Genomic DNA, 9779 nt, shown 5'->3' with positions numbered 1-9779 from the left:
ATGTAGGGTCACACCATTCGTACAATCATACATGTATGTAGGGTAATGGTGTCCGTCTCATTCCACCATCTTTCCCACTCCCATGCCCCTTCCCTTCCCCTCACTCCCCTCTGCCCAATCCAAAGTTCCTTCATTCTTCTCTTGCCCGCCCCCATTATGGATCAGCATCCACATATCAGAGAAAACATTTGGCCTTTGGTTTTTTGGGATTGGCTTATTTCACTTAGCATGATATTCTCCAGCTCCATTCATTTACCTGCAAATGCCATCATTTTATTCTCCTTTAAGGCTGAGTAATATCCCATTGTGTATATATGCCACATTTTCTTTATCCCTTCATCTATTGAAGGGCTTCTAGGTTGGTTCTATAATCTAGCTATTGTGAATTGAGCTGCTATAAACATTGATGTGGCTGTGTCACTGTAGTATGCTGATTTTAAGTCTTTTGGGTATAGACCAAGGAATGGGATAGCTGGGTCAAATGGTGACCAGGAACCACTCTTGCACTTGCTTAGAATTATCCATTAGTCATCCTCTCCTCGTATAACTTGATAGGAGGAAGTGGCATAAAATTTGGTTTCTAAGACATTCCTTTTGGTGGTAAGAGTGAACATTTATAACCTAGTGAACAAAAGAAGGAAAATAACTAACAGCACTCAGAACCAACGAATAGAGTTACTAAGGTCTATAGGAGAAAGGTAGAGAGTTCTTTTCATGAGACTTTTTTTTTTACCTCTTAAGGAAAAATCAACCTTACTGAGAAATGCCAAAACATTTTTTTTCTATACCTTGTATATGTGAAGCATGTGTTCTACTACTGGACTACTTCCTTAGTTCCTGCCAAAACTTCTTAATGTCTCAGCATTTCCTCAACAATTCATGACCCTGGTGAAGGACAGGGGCATGATTTCCAGTGGTTTCTAAGAAGTTAATATCACTGTGCATCAGGATGAAACTGGAGATTTGGTGACTCAAGAACATCACTGAGCTTTGAGCTGCATTGCCTTTAAAACAAACAAAACCAGATTTAGTGAGATGAATTTTATGTATCATAAAATCACTTGTTTTAATTGTGGGATTAATGCATCAATGATCTTTACTAAATTGACACAGTCATACAACCATCACAATTTGTATTATTATTTTTAAATAATTTCTCAGAAAACTGTTCTTCTGTTACTACAATATATGGCAAGTTCCAACTTTGTCTCTTACCTGAGCAATCGGCTTTTGTGTGCCTGATATTTCGTGTTTCATAACACCTAGGTGGGTGATTCTCAGAGCTGAAGTTGGGAGGACAAACACGTCAAGTACACTCGATGCCATATTCTGTCCCATAGCTACAGTTCAAACACCCTATATCAGGATTCAGAGATTTAAAACAGTACCCCAAGTTGCTGGGAGTCAGTGATCATTTCAACTGATTTAGCAAACTCAACAGGGTGCATTCGGCATTATCGGCAATACTGCCGTTAGACCCTGGTGAGGGGGCCCTTCTTGGAGCCCTGCACTGTGAGAGCACCCTAACCCAGGCACAAAGAGTCCATGGGGCTGAGAAGCCCTTGAAAATCCATGCACCTCCATCAGCCATGCCAAGATGCTCTGCATTCCCTGCCCATAGGCACTCAACCCGGTTTCCATACCAAAGCAGGTCTCTCCTCTGGGTCTGCCCTCCCTTTAGGTCAATCAGAGAGTGACAGCACAAGGACAGTACTAGGCCTTGGATTTGTGGGTTGTGTCCACACACATGCACAAAGCCCTCACAGTACAAGATAGAGAAGAGTTGTGGGCTGAGGCTTGGGGTTAGATCTCTCTTCACTGCCACATCCAGCACAGAATTCTGACGAGTTGGGAATTTGGAATTGAAGTCTGAGCTTCTTCATGGTGATATATCTGTCAAGGTAAAGGGATAAAACATTTTATTTAACAATTTGTTAAGCTGACTTAAACTTTTTCAGTATTTAGATATATGGCATGTGGTTCTTCCTGTGTGGTTTCATTTATGTGAACTATGCAGCAAAGGCAAATCCATAGAGACAGAAAAACAGATCAGTGGTTGTCAGAGTCTGGGGAGAGGGCAAAATGATGAGTGACTGCTGATGGGCAGTGGGGGTTCCTTTTTGAATTGAAGAAAATGTTTGAGAATTCAATCGTGGTAATGGATGGCAACATTGTGAATGTACTAAAAGTCACTGAATTATACTTTTAAAGGGGCGAGTTTTGTGATTATTTGAATGATATCTCAATTAGGCTGTCTCAAAAAGATATAGAAAAATCTGCTATAAAGAGAAGTTAAAATATTTGTTTTAAATTTAAAGCCTGGAGCACACCTGTAATCCTAGCAACTCAGGAGGCTGAGGCAGGAGCATTGTAAGTTCAAGGCCAGCTTCAGCAATTTATGGAGGCCCCAAGCAATTTAGTGAGAACCTGTCTCAAAATAATAAAATAAAATAAAAGGGGTAGTGATGTGATTCAGTGGTAAAGTGCCCTGGGTTCAATCCCCAGTATCAAAAAATAAAAAAATAAATTAAAAATCAATCAATAAATCTAACCAAGTATCTGGATATTTCTGAAAATTAGAACCAAAAGAATTATAAATACAGTTCATGTCTGAAGTCTCTGTGTGCCTTTCTGTGTCTCTATATATCCACATTTGTGTATATACCAAAAGTATAATTTTCAGTGAATTAAGATAAGTAATTATTCATTCTTAAACTGATTGAGGGAGTGAGAGGAAGGGCCGAGGCTGGTGCAGGAGCAGTAAGCAAAGGACTCTAAGAACTCATACTTACCTTCAATGAGTTTGTGGTATAATTGAATTTTCATAGGACTGGTTATTCAGGGATTACTTTACCACACCCAAGTTAATAGTCACCCAAGTTGTTAGTTAACTAATAATACTTTAGTCCCTTAGCATGTTAATTCCTCTGTGTGTATTCATGCTAGGGATTGAACCCAGGGGCTCCTTATTGCTAAATCACCCCCTCCCCCGCCCCTTTTCATACTAGTATTGAACCCAGAGGCGCTTTACCCCTGAGCCACATCCCCAGTCCTTTTCATTTATTTGTTTTTTATTTTGAGAAAGGATTATCACTAAATTGCTCAGGCTAGCCTCAAACTTAAGATCCTCCTGACGCAGCCTCCCTGGGATTACAGGTCTACACCATCATGCCAGGCTACTTTAGTCTGTTAATTCTGAGAGGTTGACTGGATGTCTTTTAAGGTGCCTGCTGAAAGAATGGACATTTTTTTTAAGCTGTCTGAGGTCACCCTCCCAGTTATCTTAACTCCCTAAGGTCACCCTCCCAGTCATCTCAACTCCCTAAGGTCACCCTCCCAGGAATGGGAACAAAGCCCTTAAAACTGTTCCAAGAAACAGCCCCAAACAGAGAATAAAAGGGTAAATTGAGCCAGATAGCCAGATAGTGATCAAACAGAATGATTACCAGAAACTATTGACCAGAATCTACGCCCTGTTGTAAAACATTGTGAAACATGTTGTATGTTATCAGCAAACCCAGACCCCCTTTGAAATTTCCCGGCAGCTTTGTCCCCCTTTTCCCTTTCATGTGCGACCCCTCCCGATGTGTGGTTTCTGCCTTTATAAACCTACAAGATTTTCTGCTAGGGACTCGACTCCTCGAGTTGGGTCCCAGCGCGCTGGAATAAACACCTCTTGCGGTTTGCATCAAGTGACGCCTCCTGCGGTTGATTGGGGTTGCCGTAGATCCATGGGACAGAGTTGGGGTTTCCTTTTTGGGCGCCTTACATTTGGGGGCTCGTCCGGGATAAGATGGCCCCCCCTCATCCGCGGAGTCGACCTCGGAGGTAAGAAGGGGTACCCCGAAGTTGTCTGTCTTTGTCTTGTGTTTTGTTAGTTGGTCTGGTTCTGTGAGCGCGCTTTCGGTTTCGGTGGCAGCCGTTCGGTGACTCGTGAGAGTGGCCGGACAGTGGCCGGTAGACGTGCCTGGGGGGCCACAGGTTGCAGCCCTGGGGGACGCCCTAAGGGTGGAAGGAGAGCCAGGGACGCTTGGTAGTCTCCGTCGGTAAGGGCGCTGATGGGGTTCAATTGGTGGATCAGAGATTGGTGCCCGTCTGTATCTGGTTCTGTTGTGTGTTTGTGGCGGACAAGGTGGAGGAAGGGTTGGAACAACTGGGGGATTCTCGGCCCGGGCTACTCTCGGGTGGACCCCAAAGGTTCCTTCTCTGGACTCCCCCTCCCGACAGCCCTGAAGGGTAACTTAGCAAAGTAGCTTCAGTCTCAAAAGTAATGAAAAATAAGGTCTCATAATTTTAACATCCAACCTGTCCTGATGAGATGGCTAAAATGCCTTAGACACAGAGTTTCTGTTAAAACCTGTTAGATCCTTCCAGATCTCAGTCAAGGCTTACATTGAAATATAAATAAAAGAAGCCTAAAGGCTCAGTAGGAGACCAGTCTCAAACCCAGGGAAAGAAAAGGTAAAAAGAGTCTTTAAAACTCCAGCAAAGTAAATGCTATATTTTTAATTATATGTTTTTTTGAGCTCATGATTTTTTGATCAGTTCTATTTTTTATTCAACTAGAGTTTTTGAACATCTGTTACATTGCAATGGAGATTCACCTATAAAGTTACAAGGGCTTGATTTTGTGTTATTTGTATGTTGTGCTGTCTGATGTCATGTTTTGTCTGTATCAAAGCTGAGCGCTCCTAAAATTAAAATTTAAAAATGGATCCAGATACTTTTAATTCACGTGATTTAAAAAGGTTCAAATTGGGTAAACTAATAAGAGTAAAATGTCTTTGAAAATAACTTGAAAGTCTCTAGGTGGTCAAGCTAATAAAATATTGATGTTAATAAAATGTCTAATATCAATTGTTTCTAGGACTTTTCAACAGGGAAGAGACAGCAAATACTGTTCAGGACACTTATCTGATATCTTGGTTTTTTACAGAATAAGTGAATTAGAGTTAACATGTATGGGATTACTCTAATGTGTTTGTAGAGACATCTGATTAATTTACAAAGTTAAAATGCTAATTGTTAAATAACATCGAGTACTTTTAACTCCTTAAATTCCATGGGGTATCATACTTAAACATTATTGGTGTTTTCATAGGTTGGTAAATAAAAGGGTTTAAACTTGCTTTGTGTCATCACTAAACTAAAAACAAGGTTACTAAGAGTTATGTCCTAACAAGTGCAATTCTATATACAAAGGGTCCCAAAAGTTTCAACTGTGTTTCAATTAGAGTACTATAAACAACAGAATATTTAATCTTATTAAAATAGAGTAATTTATCTAAATTCAGAAATTTCATAAGAGTTGTTTCAGAATGTGAACAAAAAGGGGACAACAAGTAGGAAAGAGAAAATAAAAGGTTCTGGGTATGGAAATATATTTAGTAAAAGGAAAAAGGAAATGTTTCTGGGTAAGAAAGTGCTTGTGTGATGAAATACATGAGGGTCTAAGTAAGTGCTAAGAAAGTCTGTGTAAGTAAAGGGCAAGTTTCAACAAGTTTGTGTGTAACTAAGTTGGTTATATATATGTGAGACAGCTAAAACTATTGAAGGTTTTTCCTAAGGTGAAATACTAATGTTCTGATATAAACCAAAGTTTAATCTATATGGTAGAATGACATGGTAAAATGACAAGGATTTGAAACACTAATTTACTCTTTGTATCTATTAAGTTTTATTCTTTAGAACAATTAGTCTTAAAAATTGGGGTGTATACAATTATGGTTAAACAACTATTATAGAGTATTGTACTTTGTTACAGAGTCTACATTTCTCTTTAAAAACTCAATTTGGTAAGATAAAAGTGTCAAGTTATTTGTGAAATGGTCACTAGTTGTATATTAAATGTGTTCATATTTTTCAGGACCACAAGTTTTTAAAGCAAGGAATTTATTAAGCTCTGCTATCCTCCAGATTAAACTTGTCTGTAATGGTAATCTTAAACTTATAAAGAGTAAATTTTATTGGGGATTTATTTCTATCATTTAATGTTCTATTATACGACCTGCTATCAATAGGGTATGTGTAAAATTTGTTACTTTTTACACTGAGATAAAGAATTTCAAATGTAAATGTATTTCTAAACATTAGAGTTTGATTTGTTTAAAGGGTAATATTGTGAAATATGAAAGAAACATGAAAACATTTTGCCATTTAATCACAAAAGGAAAGTTAAAAGCTCTCTCAGTGCAGGCCATTTAGCTCATCTCGTAGAGTTCCTGACTCTCAAGCGGAAGGCCTGGGTTCAAGTCCCAGCACTCTCGGATTGTGGAAATAACAAAAGCTCTTTCAGCCTTTCTTTGATTCATGTTTTAGATACTATGTTAAATTGTGTTAATTATAAAGTTTATATAGACTCAGGAAACAGTATATGTAAACTACTTAATGATATTTAAGGAAGAAGCAAAGATCAACATCAGAATTAGAACACTTAAGATCTGTAAAGAGCCCTGCCTTACCTGAGATAAGGCTCTGCCTCCCACCTTACTGCATGTTAGAGTGACTCCAAAATAAGCCAGACTTCAGCTTATTTAAAGTTATAGTCAAAAGATTGGTTCTTGTTGTAAAAGTACTGTGATCTCAAATAGGGGATAGAATGTAGTTCTCAATCAAAATTCAAGATAGCTATTATACAAGCTGAATATATTTTTACTCTTGCTAATTTCATTTTGTAAAACTGTTACCTGTTAATATTTTGCAGAAGTAGCTGCTCCAAGAATAAACAACCTAGGTAACTTGTGATAATAAGCCATCACCTATAGAATAGATAGTGGTAACTTCCAGTACTAATGCAGACTCCAGTTAGATAAAAGGGTAAATAACTGTAAAGTTATGGACATCAAAGTTAAAGCCCATTACTCTTAATTTATGACTGGTGAGACTGGCTTGCTGGATAATTAAGATCAAACTTAGAAATTGGAGTTAAATACAGAGGTCAAGAAAAGTCCATATTTGGGTCTTGCCCTCAACATTAGCCTGAACCCAGGGAGTAAGAGAACTTCTCTAAGGAGCGTTGCAACTCTGGGTCACACAACCTCCTGATCAAGGAGATTGTTGACTAGAGGATGAAAAATCATCCAGTGCATCTGCTGCAGAGGAGGGTCATGGAAAAGGGGAAACATCCCTTGATGTTTCTAAAGGAAGTCACCCCATCAAGAGACCCTGCCTAACCAAAGTCACTGGTGGAGCTAAGGAGCCGCTCTTAAGTTCTGTACGAGTGACCCCTGTGGGACTCAGCTGACTCTTTAACAAGACAGGAACCAGGTCAATTTGACCAGCTTGATCTTAGACACCCAGCAAAACAGTTAAAACCAAAGTATAGCCATTCTTGGGCATTTAAAGGAAATAATAGTTAAATGTAACTTTAGATGTATCCTGATAACTATCAGAGAAACTGCCAGAGTCAGAAGTTTTTAGTCAGTTTAAGGCCTGCAGACCTTCCTAAGCTACACAGGTAGACTTAATCTATGTTTGCCAGTATGATTATCTATTTCTAAGTAACAGAAGTATAGAGATCTCTACTAAACACAGGTTATACCAATAAAGGGATATTTTACAAAATCAGATGACATTAAGTAGCTTAACTATATTTTTTAGGGACATCTATGGCAATGTTAAAGTCCCCAAATGAAGGCCTTGTCCTCTCCAGCCTTTGCTAGGCCTAGTTATGGGAACAATTTCTCAGTTCTTTCACCTCCTGGTGAGAGATTAACTTCTGTCATTTTCATGATACTCAGTGGCATGTTTCAGATGCTGCAACATTTACTTTGTGCTAATCTCATTTCAGTACTCATGTCTTTTTGTTCTTCTATCATAGAAGCAGCCACCCCCAGATGACTTTACAACCTGCTCTTCCCCAACCAGGCTTCTTCCTGGGACCCCTCGATTGACCCGATTTTTAAAAAGAAGGAACTCCAAACTGCTTGCCCCTCGCTGCCCCCATTCAGCTTCGAAGCAGCCAGAATGACCGACGCCCCTTTTCATTTCCTTAACAAGCAGTTATGGGTTCCTAAAGCTAAAGCGGGGAATGAAGACAGAATTGGGAATAGGCAGTTAGTGTAGAAATAGGGGATCGGGTCAAATCGAGGAAATGAAGCCATGAGGTCATCTGCCTCTGCAAGTTGGAGACTGCCCCTGGAAGAATGGAATGTCAAGGATCTCTGGAGGCCATTGATTACCAAATTTACCTGCCTTTATCAAGGACTGTTTATCAAGGACTGCAAACAAGGGGCTGCTAATTGGTGGCCCGCCCCCTCGGCTCTTGCCTGCCTAAAATCGCCTAGTCACCTTCATCAGGGAAAGAATAAGTGCTGTACAGGTACTAATGCTCAGGCAATAATACCAGTCCCTCTGCCATGGAAATAGCTTTGGTGAAGAGTATATAGAGACAGAAGTTCCATGATTAGAACTTACCAGAAAAGAAAATGGGGAAATGAAAGAATGGACATTTTTTTAAGCTGTCTGAGGTCACCCTCCCAGTTATCTTAACTCCCTAAGGTCACCCTCCCAGTCATCTCAACTCCCTAAGGTCACCCTCCCAGGAATGGGAACAAAGCCCTTAAAACTGTTCCAAGAAACAGCCCCAAACAGAGAATAAAAGGGTAAATTGAGCCAGATAGCCAGATAGTGATCAAACAGAATGATTACCAGAAACTATTGACCAGAATCTACGCCCTGTTGTAAAACATTGTGAAACATGTTGTATGTTATCAGCAAACCCAGCCCCCTTTGAAATTTCCCGGCAGCTTTGTCCCCCTTTTCCCTTTCATGTGCGACCCCTCCCGATGTGTGGTTTCTGCCTTTATAAACCTACAAGATTTTCTGCTAGGGACTCGACTCCTCGAGTTGGGTCCCAGCGCGCTGGAATAAACACCTCTTGCGGTTTGCATCAAGTGACGCCTCCTGCGGTTGATTGGGGTTGCCGTCCATCCATGGGACAGAGTTGGGGTTTCCTTTTTGGGCGCCTTACACTGCCAGCTCCAGCATTCCACGATTTGGTGATTTGTGAAGACTACCTTTGCAGCCGCGTTAACTGGGTTCAGGAGTGAGACACATTTTTTTTTTTTTTAATTGGGAATTCAGCACAGGAGCACTTTACCACCGAACCATACCCCCAGCCCTTTTTATTTTCTATTTTGAGACAGGGTCTCGCTAAATTGCTTAGGGCCTTGCTAAATTTCTGAGGCTGGCTTTGAACTCGTGATCCTCCTGCCTCAGCCTCCTGAGCCAGGGGCATTACAGGCGTGCACCACTGCACCCGGCCAGGACTGGGATAAAGTTGACACTCAGCAAATATTTATCACAGTTCCTTACTGCGTGGGGGCGTATCTAAGCAGATAAGAAACGATTTGGGTTCCACTTCCGCGTTCAAACGTCAACCCCCTCGGTTCAGATTCGCTCACCAGCAGGAGACATGAAGGGTGTCAGAGACCGGGGTTGCTATGGAGCCCAAATCCAAAACGGAAGTGGTCCTCGGAAATATATTTCCCAAGGAACTTGCATTTGGAAAAGCAATGCCCTTCTTTTTTTTTGGGGGGGGGGGTGCTGGGAATCGAACCCAGGGCCTTGTGCTTGCAAGGCAAGCACTCTACCGACTGAGTTATCTCCCCAGCCCCAGCAATGCCCTTCTAATTAGTCTTTTCCTAATGTAAATTCATAAGTAGACACACCGCCAAACTCGCTTTCAGCACAAAGAACGTCCCAAGAGAGGAGCTTCCATTCTTCCAGCGGCGGAAGTGGTGCGGAACCAAAGAGCGGAGTTTCCTGGTTCTCCGACG

At 40.8% G+C, this 9779-nt stretch overlaps 1 long non-coding RNA gene across 1 annotated transcript; it reads right to left on the bottom strand.

Moving 5' to 3' along the window:
• LOC306667491 lies at positions 1-9753 on the bottom strand. Its single transcript, XR_013765565.1, has 3 exons — positions 9672-9753; positions 1644-1893; positions 1-1004 (listed from the first exon to the last, which is right to left on the bottom strand). It is a non-coding gene; the product is annotated as an uncharacterized lncRNA (long non-coding RNA).
• Between the last annotated feature and the right edge of the window lie 26 nt (positions 9754-9779).

The sequence above is a fragment of the Sciurus vulgaris genome, assembly GCF_902686455.1.
Source record: "Sciurus vulgaris genome assembly, chromosome: 8".
NCBI classification, from domain to species: domain Eukaryota; kingdom Metazoa; phylum Chordata; class Mammalia; order Rodentia; family Sciuridae; genus Sciurus; species Sciurus vulgaris.
The sequence above is the reverse complement of the archived record's forward strand: the minus strand, read 5'-3'. Positions and strand labels throughout refer to the sequence as shown.